Source organism: Netta rufina (assembly GCF_964035555.1).
Source record: "Netta rufina genome assembly, chromosome: 1".
In the NCBI taxonomy this organism is placed as follows: domain Eukaryota; kingdom Metazoa; phylum Chordata; class Aves; order Anseriformes; family Anatidae; genus Netta; species Netta rufina.
In genome coordinates, this window is record NC_140123.1 from 119994614 (window position 1) to 120007790 (window position 13177).

The 13177-nt window shown below is 41.1% G+C and overlaps 1 protein-coding gene across 4 annotated transcripts in view; it reads right to left on the reverse strand.

Moving 5' to 3' along the window:
• The window catches only part of ZBTB20 (zinc finger and BTB domain containing 20), a 453606-nt gene that overhangs the window by 183086 nt on the left and 257343 nt on the right, over positions 1-13177 (reverse strand). The window contains exon 1 of one of the 4 annotated variants that reach the window (XM_084301337.1): positions 819-1094. The exons of the other annotated variants lie outside the window; for them this stretch is intronic. The gene's annotated coding sequence lies outside the window, so the exon portion shown is untranslated. Of the gene's footprint in view, positions 1-818; positions 1095-13177 lie in introns of those variants that run through there. 4 annotated transcript variants of the gene reach the window in all.

Sequence of the window (13177 nt, forward strand, 5' to 3'; positions counted from 1 at the left end):
ACAGTAGAAAGGATTAGTCAAGAAATGATTCATTTCTTCAACTCAGATAACATGGGAGATGATAAAAGATGAATGGAACAACCCACGCGCTGCCCTGGCCTTCTTTAGCACTGCAGCAATGAAAGATTTACAGAAGCGATACATTTAGCTGGGCAGGAGAGGACAAAAGGAGACCCTGAGTAATCTGGGCCTGGAACCAGAGACGCACATCCTATTCCTTTTTTCTTTCACTGGCTTTCCCATGCAGCCTTGACCAAATCACTTCACTTTCTGTGCCTCAGCTTCCCTATCCATCAGCTGGAAATAACTGCGTCAGTGCCTCGATGCCGGTTGAGATACTTAATTCTTTAGTAGCCAAAATTTTGTAGGTGAAGTTTTCAAAAAAAATATTTTTTCCTGACTGCCAGTTCCCCATACAAAGGGAAAAGAAGGGAATTGAGAGAGTTAATAAAATAAAATAAAATAAAATAAATGCAACCCTTCCCTCCCCCTCGAATGGACCAGCAGCCTATAAACCAACCAGTTCTTCCTATTCCCAGAGGTGGCTTCCGCAGAAGCATTTTCTTTTACTATGCATCCACTGTAGAGTTTCTTTTCTGCTTGGCTGGGCAATCAGGTATTCAGAGCATAATGTAAATGCTCAGAACACAGAGGCATGAAAACTTGCCAGACAGAAACTCCAAGCGGAGGATTAACGCTTTTTTTCCCCCCTCTCCCATGCCCTCCCTTTCCCAGCTCGCCCGGCCCTCTCTCATCAGCGTCGTCCCCCATGTGTCCCCTCCCTGTTCCCCCCGTCCCCCATCCCCAAGCCCCCGCACCTCGGGAGCTGCTGCCGACCCCGACCCCCCGCTGGTGGCGGCGGGGACACGGGGCGCAGCCTCCCCCTGCCCGGAGCTCCCGTCCCTCGGCTGCTCCCAGCTCCGTATCCCTCTGTGGTCGCTGCCGATCTTGTTTTTAAAAGCTTTAAAAAAAAAAAAAAAAAAAAAAAAAGGCAAAAAAAAAAAAAAGGCAAAGCAAAAACCAAAACAAAACCCAACCAACAAAACAAAACACCACAACAACAACAAAAAACCCTTTATTTCCTGCTTTGCCTCGGCGGCACCGAGAATAGAAGCTTTGACACATCAAATTCTGGGAGCTCACCACTCACCAGGGCTGTGGTTCCTGGTCCAAGCGGTGACGAAGGAGAATCACCTCACAGTCTCTGGAGAGTGGCAAGGCTTGGCTGCTAAGCGCGCCCCGCGCCGATGGGCTTTTTGAGTTCACTGTGTTCCAGAGCGAGTGCCGAGGCAGAGAAATTAGGGAGGGGAGAGGTGGGAAGGAAAATCACTGGAGCCTCTTATGATCAAACTTCCACTAAGCAAGAGGAAATGTCTTATAAATAAACAACAGCAAGAGAAACAAAAAAATCCATCCCGTCCTGCCAGAGGAATGTACATTATTGTCTCTCGACGGAAAACTTTACACCGCACCAGAAGGCAAGAAAGCAGCCATGTCTCCCGAAGCTGCCCTCCCTTACTGGGGAGGAGGGAGGGAGGGAGGGCAACACAAACTTTAGGAAAAAAAAAAAATTAAAAAAAATATTGGGAAGTTCATGCGATTTCCCAGTAGACAAACAAAACTGTCCAAATTCAACAGATGTCACTGTTCCAAGGTTTCACGCAGTGCTAAATTTCTTTAGAACTGCTCATCGCCTCGCCGTTCGGACAGATTCGGGGAGGAAGTTCAAGGCAAGGGGAAGGAGGAGAAGGTCACGGTATACATGTGTGTGTGCACATATATGCGTGTCCATGTCTATTTATATATATAATATCAACGCTTTATGCATTTTATGATGCATAACTATAAGAACATTATATATAAGCTTTTTTTTTTAAAATACATACATGAACTTCTCTTCTCCCACACCTCCTTTTGAGGCTTATGGGCTGGAGACCTTCTGCCTTCGCTCTCATCTCACAAGGCTGGAACTGACGCCTACACAAAGCTCACATCGGATTGCACTGCAGGTCACAAGTGACACGAATTTGGTGATTTCAGTACAGTCCCTAGCTTTGCAAAAACTATTGCGTGATTTGGCACAACGCACGGCAAATAGCAGTCTCTTTATGAGGAACCACAGATGGCAACAGAAAGCGTAATTCAAATAATTTATCAAGCATATTTGGAGACCTAGAATGGGGGGATGGCCTGAGTCTATGAGAAACCAGTATGCTACAAGTCATTATTAGGGAGCTTATTAAATCTGCCTGGCATGTACAGCATTAGAAGATCATGGATTGCTGATGGGAGCCGAGATGCTTGGCAATGCTGTGTTTTGGGTCACAACTAGAACAGCAGAGTACAGCAGGAGAGGAGTGACTTCAAAGGAGAAGGGGGACAAAAGACTAAAAGATCATGAGATGCTGAAAATGTCTTGGCAGTCCCAATTTTCACTTTGTTTCTCGGGGACTCCTCCATTTGAGACAGAGCTGCAATGCTTTGTGTGTGTAGTGCTCATCCATGCCTCTCCCAGATCTCGATGTCCCAAATCTGAAAAATATTCCCTAGTCTGTTGAATACCCGAGGACTACTGTATGCACAAGACACAAATGAAAACATGTTTTTTAACCTGATGAGCTTTACATCTCTGTGTTCTTGCTGGCGAAGCAATGCTGTCATTGATTTTTGTTAGCAACAATCAGTCTACGAACGCAGGTGGATAAGGCAGAGATACGCTTAAGACTGAAGTACCGTTGAAAGAAAAACTTGAGAGTATTTAATGCAAAATTTATAATAAATCACAGCTCTGTTGGGCTCACATCTTTTGGGCAAGCTTTTGTTAAAGCATTTCTAGATCTACAATACCAAGGTGATCTTCATAAAACAAAAGAATTTTCAAGAGATTTCTTAAGACAGAAAAATCAAAGTGACATCACCCATACAACACCTGAGGAGCTGTGAGAAGGAAGGAACTCAACTCGATTATACCAGACTGACTGGTAAATTGTAAATTTGACCATCTGGCTCTTACATGCTAAAACCAAACAATTAAAAACGTGTAATCTGAGTCCAAACATTCTTCCTGCCCAACACTGTTCACAGTAAAATGACCGACCTAAACCCAAGGTCAGTTTAGCAGCCTGATAGCTGCAGCTTGTTACCTGTGCTCGGATATTTCAGTAAAAATCCTCAAGGAGAAGCTTGGCAAGGACTTTACTAGCCCATAGCACGTGTTCAGATTACAGGAATCCACAGACAGGCATGTGTCCCCTTCCCAACATCCATGTGAAGTGCTTCAAGGCAGCACCATAGCTGACTCCATTCTCCAAAAAGGGAGAAGCTCCAGAAGCCAATGGTTTCTGCTCTGTTTGAGCAGCCACCAGCTGATCTAATCTCATGAGAACTGTTTTGCTCATGTATTGGGTTGGCTCATCATTCACCTCTCACTACCGCTGTGTTTACTAGCATTACCAGGAATATTTAAGATAATTAAGAAAATTTCAAGCACTTTCAAGTGAAACCTTATTAGTGAGGGGTGCCCGGAGAACGAAGTGCTCAGAAAGCAGCAGTGCACAGAGTATAATGGAGCAGAATTTGAAAAAATAATTCCTGACCATGCCCAGTAAAATCTTCCCCATTTCTAAGCAGGAACCACGATTAGCAGGCTGATCAACTGACCTTAGGTTCCCAATAACTTAAGCTGCCTTTAAGGGATTTACATAGATGAAAGTGAAGGCAGTATATGGCCCTCTGTGTTTAATAAGTCATTTGCTAAACAGTCCAGAGATCAATAGCAGACATTAAATTAAGCACTCTGGCATTCTGATTATTTAGTATCATTAAGCATTAGGGATGACTGAACTATAAAAACAGGGAACAGAGAACCAAATGAAATCTTCCATTAAAAAAAGAAAAAAAAAGAAACCTATGAGGTTTCTAAAAAATTAGACTAAAAAAAAAAAAAAACAAAAAACCAAAAAACAACACATGCAGCAAACAGATCACGCAATTGTGATCAAAATCTCAGCAAATTCCAACTGGCTGCCTGTCAGCACAGACTATTTCCATTACAGACTTCAGGAGAGACTCTGAATTGTGCCGCTCTTGTTTCACTACCGTTAACAGTGGCCGCTGCCTCAGAACTGCAAAATAATAAGAGCCAGGAGGACAATCATTTTCCTCCGATTTTTTATTTTGACATTTCCCATTTGTGCCCTTTTTCAAAGTTTTAATTTGGTAAAGGCACTTTTCAGCCTGTCTTTTAACAGGTCACTAATAACTTGGGATGCAAGATCTCATATTTCATTTTTTTTCTTTTTTTTTCTTTTTTTTTTTTTTTTTACTGCTGCCATCACTAAATATTTCATTTACCTTGAGTACAGCAGACCACTCCAGAAGATTTTATTTATTTTTTCTTTCTGTAAGAGTGTTTACAGACCAGTTTTTTGCAATTCATTATTTTGCATTTGGCTGGTTTGATCCTACCTGTTAAAGTATCAGACTGCCTACAGAAATATTTTCACCGTTTATGTAGTTCGGCACAGTAACTGTACTGACATTCCTTCTTGGGACCTGACTTCAAATAATTTAAATTTAATGTAATTTAAATTTAATGTAACTTAAAAGCTTTAATTAGGTGACACCTAAAACACATGCTTTATCTAGGCAGTATTTTGTAATATTCATAACAGTGTTACACACAGAGATATAGATACATACATATGTGTACACACTCGCATGTATATATAAAGAAAATAATCGTGGTTTTATTTCTCCCTCCTGACTTGGCTGTTAGCTCTTGAACGCTAAATGTGTTTGGATGCAGTTCTACACACACACACACACAGAGCTAACCAGAAACCTTTTAAGAACAACAGTACAACCTGTGGGTTTCTCTGCCTGCCTTATATAGCCCTAGAGAGGACAAGCCTCCAAAGGCTCTCCCACACCTTTGCAAAGAAAGGGGGAAGAAACCCACCAGAGGCTTGGAGACACGACTTTTCTCCCCTCGTTTCTCCATACAGCTAGAGACTGAGACTAGACCTCAGGAGCAGCTGCTGATAAACACACAGAGGTTAATTCTGCTTTTTGCTCCATTAACCCCTGCTCCACCTTTGTAATCCCCCTCGAGGAGAAAAGATAGCAAGATGACACGGGTGACACAGCCAGGCATATGCGGCAGGCTGGGCAGCACTACAAGTGGAGTCGTACCATGGCACAGCTATCTCTGGACTCCTGGGTTTCCAAGGATTTAGAGACAAGTCTCCTTCGCTCCTGTCAATCCTGTCCTCCAAAGTGAACACTTGAAGGATCTCTGCAAGGTAAGCTTCATGGCCCTTCCCATCAGCTCTCCCCTCTGCTCTATGTTCCTCTGTGTATGAGGAGATGCATAAGCTTTGGCAGTGGATGCAAAGAGAGATAGAGCAGACGAGAGATAAACAGAGAAAGATGAGATAAACCTAGTGGAAAAGTCTTCTCCAGATGTAGCATCCCTATCTATAAATAGATAATCCACTAGTGTCCTCCAGATGCAAACACAGGGTTGAGATTTTTGTTGTTTTCTTGTTTAGTACAAAGCAATTAAAATGTAACAGCCTCTCTAAATATTCCTTTATTAAAAAAATAGGTCATGGACACAGAAGCAGTCAGTCATGGTTTGGAGTGGGCAAGCAAACAATTTTCATTTGATTGTGCCCTTGTTTTTGTAACTAGCTTTTCTGCTGTGACCCGCTATACTTACCCTGTCTGCTGCGCTAACCAGCAACATGCCTTTTTAATCTGCCTTCCTGGGGTCTGCATTTGATTACAGCATTCATGTTCTATTTAGATTCTTTTGAATCATGCCCTGTGGTGCTAGCACGAAAGGTGTTATTTATAAAATGAAATTCTGTTGTATTGCAACTTGGATTCAAAGAGGACAAGTAATATTAAATACTTACTTTATTTAATAATATCTTGGATTTATTAACTCAATTTCATTACAAGATTAGAGATGGTAACCTGGAGGGGGTTATTAACTAATAAACAGGCCTCAGGCAACTTCGCCCCATATAAAATAAAATAAATAAAAATACATATATATGCATTTAAATTACTTCCATTCTGAGGGGCCAGATACACACCTCTAGCTCAAAAGAACGGCTTTCTTGACAAATGGCGTTGCGGAGAGATATTGGCTGGAAATCACTAAGCTCACAGTGCCCTTAGTACAACGAGCATCCGTACACAACAGCTAACCCGAGTGAGCGACCCCATTGGGTTGGTTGCGCCACGTGGGCTGAAGGCTACCACTCAGCTTTGACAGATCTGATACAGGCTGCAGTTATTTCAAACCACTGTGGGCAGCACATTAGAAACCGTGAAACCCTGCCAATCCATCTGACCCTCCCTAACTTCTCCTGTACCGCAGGGCTCACATTTGTAGGATATTCCGCAGCTCTTACTCTCCCAGCATCAGTCCTGCACACTGCAGGACGTACTACGGGAGACACGCCTCAAGCACGCAGAGAAAACCATAGGCAATGTGCTAGTTCTCTCAAAAACAAGCCTCTGAGCTACTGAAGAGCTTCTCTTTTCAGAAGGAGAGAGCACAGAAGTTCCTGACTTTGTATACAGTATGATGTGGCTCTATATTCTGATACGTAGCTGTTCGTGGCAGCTTACATTACATTTCGAGCTAGTGCATTTTCTCTTCAGCAGGATACAGCCTGACTAGCAGCTGAATTTAACCACCTGGCAGCAAGCTGAAACACTTCTGCAAGCATCCCAGCCTACTGATTAAACCCAAGTTAGAAAACTCATAGGAGGCTCAAAGCTCCCTAGAGTACAAGAATATTAAGTTACAACTCTTTGTCCATTTCCTAAACAAAACTAATGAATGCTAATGTACTTAACTCCCTCCTCTCTAAAACACTCCAAGCCCAGGCATAGCTTATGTCACTTTGAACCTGTCAGGTCCGTGCTAAAGCCTGAGTCTGATGTGGGAAAATAGAAGAGTGTCAATGTCACAGGTATGACGGGCTGGGAATTCCCACTTGGAGGTGCACGGCTGCTAAAAGCTTTCACCCCACATCTGTTGCAGTTATCTGTGAGTCACCTGCAGTCAGCTTCATTAGACCCAAGGTGTCACTCAAAGAAGACAAGCTATTGCTAGAACAAGAGAAATCAGATTTTTAAGTGTTTGATAGATTAAAAGGAAAGTGTCACGATATGTTAAATGGATATTCAAATACTCTAGGTCCCAGTTTTCAGCTACTTGCACATCATATGCCTTCACATAAAGCTGGATGCTAGGCAGAGACCAAAAGTAAAGGGCGAATGTCTTTTTTTCACTCGTGTGGTGTTGTTCACTGCAGTGACTCAGTGAAACATAAGATCCAGTGCATGCAGATTATGAAAAAATATGAATATTTAATTAATTAAATCTGTCCAGAAATGGATTTGAATTCAGAGCGATCTCCGAAATTCAGGAGAGAACACCTACAGCATGGTTGTATATAGATATTCCCAAGAGAAAATGAGGTTAAGTAACAGAACTGTATGGAGAAGAGGTTAATTTGGGTCAAAAATGAAGGGAGATTGAGAAACAGATTTATGGTGAAACTTTCAAAGGCAGAAGCAATAATTGCACCCGCAAAAGGCATGTGCATCATTGCTACAAACAAAAACACATGCTTGGACTCTCTACAGGCAATCTGGCATCTGTTTCCCATTCCCTCCCTCCTCCTGACCCTAAGACCTCTTTCTCTGGAATTTTGTTCCATGAATATTCCATAATGCTCCACTCTGCTCCTATTTTCATGAAAAGTCAGTGAAAACGCATTAGCTAATAAATGGAAGTTCACAGCATTACTGTCAATCAGTGGTTGGTTTCCATGAGAATGGAGAGATCTCAACAGAGAAAAACAGTGAGGTACAGGCACAAGTGATATTCAGGCTACATATGTTACGCGTACGGACCACTTTGAAACTACTGAACTAACTGGTTTGGCATTTGATTTATGACCAGACTCTCTAGGGTATCTATAAAATAAGCCAAATTTAAACAACATTCATTTGGGTCATTTTGCAATGAGGCAGAAACAAAATATATTATTGGATATGTTAGAAATACTGTAATTCATTCTCATTCTTCCTTTCCTTATTTCTATATGATCAAAACCACCATTAAAAAAGAGAAAAACTGAAGGATTTTTTTTTAAATTTCATGTCCCCAGGTCTCAAACAAAGTATAACAATTTCAATCCTAAAATAGTTAGTGAGAGAAAATTGTAACTGATAACGTGGATTATAAAATGAAACAATCTCCATATTGTTGATAAGAGCATGCCACTATTCTTGAAATTAATGCAGTCTGTTTACAATGAACAGGCTAGGAGAGTATACCCCATGATGCAAGGAGTAAACTCCTTGATGTAGATTGTTACAAAGTCTACTGATTTCCAAAAGCACCTTTACCTTCTATTATTTTTACCCAAAGTTTCTTGCATCTTCTCTATAACTAAGCAAAGTAAACCGTGCAGGAATTAAAAAATAAAAAACCCTCATAGTTATTCCCATTTTTTTTATATATTTTTTTAGGGAATACCAAAACCAGAAATGCTGCAGAAGGTAGTTTTGTAAACTTTATATTAAAAAAGACTCGGTTTTAAAACATACCCAAGTTTGAGACTATTCAGATAAAAGCTGGTTTTATTTCTGATTAAACTTATGGAGAGTGAGTTTATGGCTGGGGGGAGAGAAATAGGGGCAAAAGAAAAAAAGCACCACCAAACCAAAAACTAGCTGACAGATGAAGTAAAAAAAAATAATTAAATAAAAAAACCCAAACAACTAATTCCATACAACTGCTTCAGTGTGACCAATCTCAAGAAGAACAAACAAGTGCTGCAGGGCAGATTGTCTGAACAGTGGATGGAAAAACAGGATGAGAACTCGGGGAGAGGACATCACTGGATTAAGCCTGCATGAACTGACATCACTTGGTCTCTCACAGACCCACCAAGTTATAACAAGCATATATGAAATGTCATTTATATGCTTTCTCCTAAATCCCCACTTTTTTTTTTTTTTTTCCCTGCTCTTTTCATGCAAGAATCTCTCTGAATATATCTACCTAATGAAAAAATTCTCTTCTTTTCCTCAATGAAAGTCTCAAAAGTTTCTGGGACAGACCGATTTCTAAGGTAAATGAGAATCGCACTCTAGCCACATAGCAGGATAATTTTATCCCCCTTGGGATGCTCTCCTTTTGCCTGTGTAAGGTCAGCCTTTGAAGCCCACTCACAGAGCCCTACAATATGTTGAAAGAGCTCTTTAATTAGGCAGCCACCAAGATGAATGTGATACTTTGCTTCCATACGGAGAGTTGGGTATGCCCCGTAGGAAGCCGAAGGACCCAGTTACAATACAGCTGTAACTCAAAGGCCATCCTGTTTCGTAGTATGCAGGGAAACCACAGTTTAAGAAGGTTGTTAAAATGCTGCAGAAGGACGGAGGCCCTGCACAACCATATTACATGTCAGAACAAACAGGCCAACCTCGGTCAAGGCTTCACCCTCTCTGTATCTCAGTTTCCCCATATGGCAGGCTGGAAGAGTCATGTTTTTCCACTTCACAGGGATGTAGCCTTGGGAATTATCTGCTTAATATCCAGATTAAAGAAAAAAAGCCTGGGAATGGCAAACTGTGGTGGTGCTGAGTGAGCGGGCCTGCTGCTGTAATGTGGCTGTCGACAGCCGGCAGTGGGTAGCACGGACCTCGTGGAAGATCCCTCCTGTCAATTTTAAGTTACATGCACTTCTGTGCCTGTTCTGGAGGCCCCTGGAGATTAAATACTGCTGAGTGCTATTGCACGGTTTCCTTCAGAGAATGAAAAATATACTCTTTTAGCAGTTTTATTCCTTTATCAATTACTACTTTAAGAGACTTGTACTGTATTATTTTATATTGGCCACTTGTAAAAATAATTTATTCCCTGAAGAGTTTTATTCCTTTAACATTTCAAATTCCTGTTCAATGTTTACCATGTGACTGTTTTTGACAGACACTCAATGGAATACTTCATTAAAGGAAATAATACAATGACAGATTTTTTCATAGGTACACTTTGACCATGTTTTACACTAAAAGACCTGGAGAGGATTTCTAGTAATGGAGAAGGTCTAATAAAATTTTTTTTCTGTTTGCAGGTTTATTTGCATTAGTGCATTTTCATCATAGAAAATAATAATAAAAAAAAGGGATCTGGTCCAAGTAAAGTGCCAGGCCTATCTATTGAGGACCAAAACCACTTTCCTCCCTTCTTCTGGACAAATCACATTTTCTTAAGCTTGCTCCTACCAAGGGCTGTATAGAAGGCAACTTAGTTCTCTCTGTAAGTAGCTCAAACCACGATGCAAATAGCTGTCATGATGAGAAAGATGTCTAAGTGGGTTGGAAGGACACCCTTACTTTGGATCCTGGATGAAGGAACCCAGCTCACATCCAGCCTGTGATATCACAGAACTGGGTGACATCACTGTGCATGCCTCAGCTGTCATACACAGCCCAGAATCGATGAAGGATGAAGCCATCTGGGATGAAGCTTATCTAGGGATGAACAGAAGACTGAACAGGACATGCAGCAAAGCGAAGCTGCCATGCGAGCACTGCTGAAAGACAGCTAAGCTTTCGTGGCGACAGGCCTACACAGACTGATAAAGCCTTTACAGCTCAACAGAAGATGCTGGTTTCATTGCCAGTTCATAATTCAGATCAGATGATGAAGGATTTGCTGAGATTTACAAACCCCTTTAATGAAGGTGGGCCTAGCTCAGAGTAACCCTGGAGCTGTTAAAATGATACTGTGCAGTACTGAAGGTTTTGTACAGCTTCAGCACAAACCCTGGAGGCTATAGAGACTCACCTGAGTTTTGCTTTAGGCTACTAAGTTCAAAAAAACTTTGGCAGAAAGGGTTGGCAAAAGAAAACTCCTAGCCGCCACCTTTCATCAGCTGTTCCCAAAGCAGTCTAGACTACAGGGGGATTTGATAATTTATGATGGCACATCTACTACAAGGAGGAGGAATGCTTTCTTCAAGATCTTGTAGCATACCAGTGGCAGAGCAGGGACAGAACTCAGGTTACTTGTGGTCTAGCCCACCATCCTTCCCACCAGGCACAATGCCTGAGGAAAATGCTTCTCCTGGATACTGCAAATTAGTTGTGCAAAGTTTTGGACAGCTCTGTGCAGCAGCTGGAGACACACCATGCCCCCCCCCCCCAAGCCAGAGACACACCATGTTCCCCTTCACCCCCCCCAGCACCTCCCTTCAGCTCAGTCACATAAGTTTATTCACTGGATCTGGATGAAAAGAAGTGCTTTACTGACTGGAATGACTTGTGTCAATCTTTAGCCCTTTAAAGCACTGACTAATTTTAGTCTTTCTGTGGTTATATGCATTTGTAAACTATTAAAACAGTCTCCCCGGTACATGGAAAACATATGGTTTCAACAATGTTATTCCTTCATGAAGGCCTGTTTCTTCCAAGTTTCCTTTAGTTGTACACTAAGCCTGTTTGTTGTTCAGAATGCTTATTTTTATAACTGTTTCTCCCCCTTTCCACAGTTATTTACTTAAATGATATATATGTACGTGTGTGTGTATATATAGATATTAAAAACACATACATTTACTGATTGAAGATGTAACTACACAGTGCTTGTCAGAAAGAGTATAAAAACTGCTTGTCCCCAGGAATGCATACCCTCTCACAGCTGGTGCACTGCAAGTTTGCAGAAAGCAAATGCTGCTTGTTGTGTGTTTTTTCTTTCTTACACGCTCAGTTAATACATTAAGAAACAAGAAAGCCAGCCGAGACTGACCTCCATATAAATTCAAAATGAATCCCTGCATTTTATTGAGCCAACACTCTACTATTGAATATCCATTGTTTCCCCACCACTCCCAAAATATGAAACCATAACTGTTCTCAGTTTTAATTTTTTTTTTCTTTTTCCGTGACTCTTTTCTGTGTCAGAATGGCTTCACTGTAACCACCATTTCTGGCTAGCTCTTCGGTCAACCTGAACTTGCTGAAGAGCCTTCCTCTTGGAATTGAACTCAGCGGTCTTGCATTATTCCAAGCTCAAGCAATTTTGTGAACTTGAAGGAAGCTGTGTTTTTCTTTGTTATCTTGCTTGGCAATGCAGACCGCTGTTGGGTAACAGTTAATCTTAACCTTATTTTTACACTTGATGGTTGAAATGGGAGAAGTGGAGAAGACAAGACCAGGCTGGTAACTGGGAAACAGTCATTCTTGACCATCTCGTGGAACAAGGTGCAAATTCCATCAGGCTTCAGAGAAAAAAAAAAAAAGTCAGCAAGAAACAATTTTCTCAGCAGAGAACTAGGTTACGATAAACATTGCTCATTCAGGTCTGAAAAACTACGAGACTAAATCTAACACCTGGAATGCCTAAAAGAGAACAAAAGAATATTGCTTATATCACAGCAGAAAGGTTGCTTTAAAGAAATTCAGACCTGTGTCTCCAGCAAGCATGCTAGACCTACATTCACTGAATTAGGGGAAAAAAAATTAGATAAGTGAGTAAACAGGACAGATCAGAAGAAGTTAATAGCCTAGAAACAGATTTGGAAAAGGCATGGTGACTCTAGCAAAACAGCATGGAAAACCTTGCAGGTTGGGTACCATATCGCATTGCTGGAAGAGGAAAAGCAGAAGCAGGATGAGGAAAAGCAAAAGCCAAACAAGACTGCAAATTCATGACAGATACTAGCTGCATTGCCTAATGAACTTCTGAGACGTGCTCAAATACTGTGACTGCAGAACAATAATCTGCAAAATAGAAATGAACATTTTTCTTTTCAGCCATGTTTTTGTCCTTGCAATTTACAGATTTCCTTGCAATTTAATCTAATTTATTTAGATTTAAAGCAAAAAAAAAAAAAATAAATCTGAGTGAATTTATGCTATCAAGATTGGAAACTCACTGCTGTGTACGCATCTTTTTTGCATATCAAGATATAAAACGTTGCTCCTGCAAAAGTCTGGATGCAACTAAGAGGTCAGAAGGAAATATCCACAGAATCAAAATGAACAAACTACAAGATTTACTGCTCCAGCAGTCTGTCCAAGTAGCATGGTTTTACCCACTAAGTAATATAAGCCATAGAATTTCACTTGGTTATGT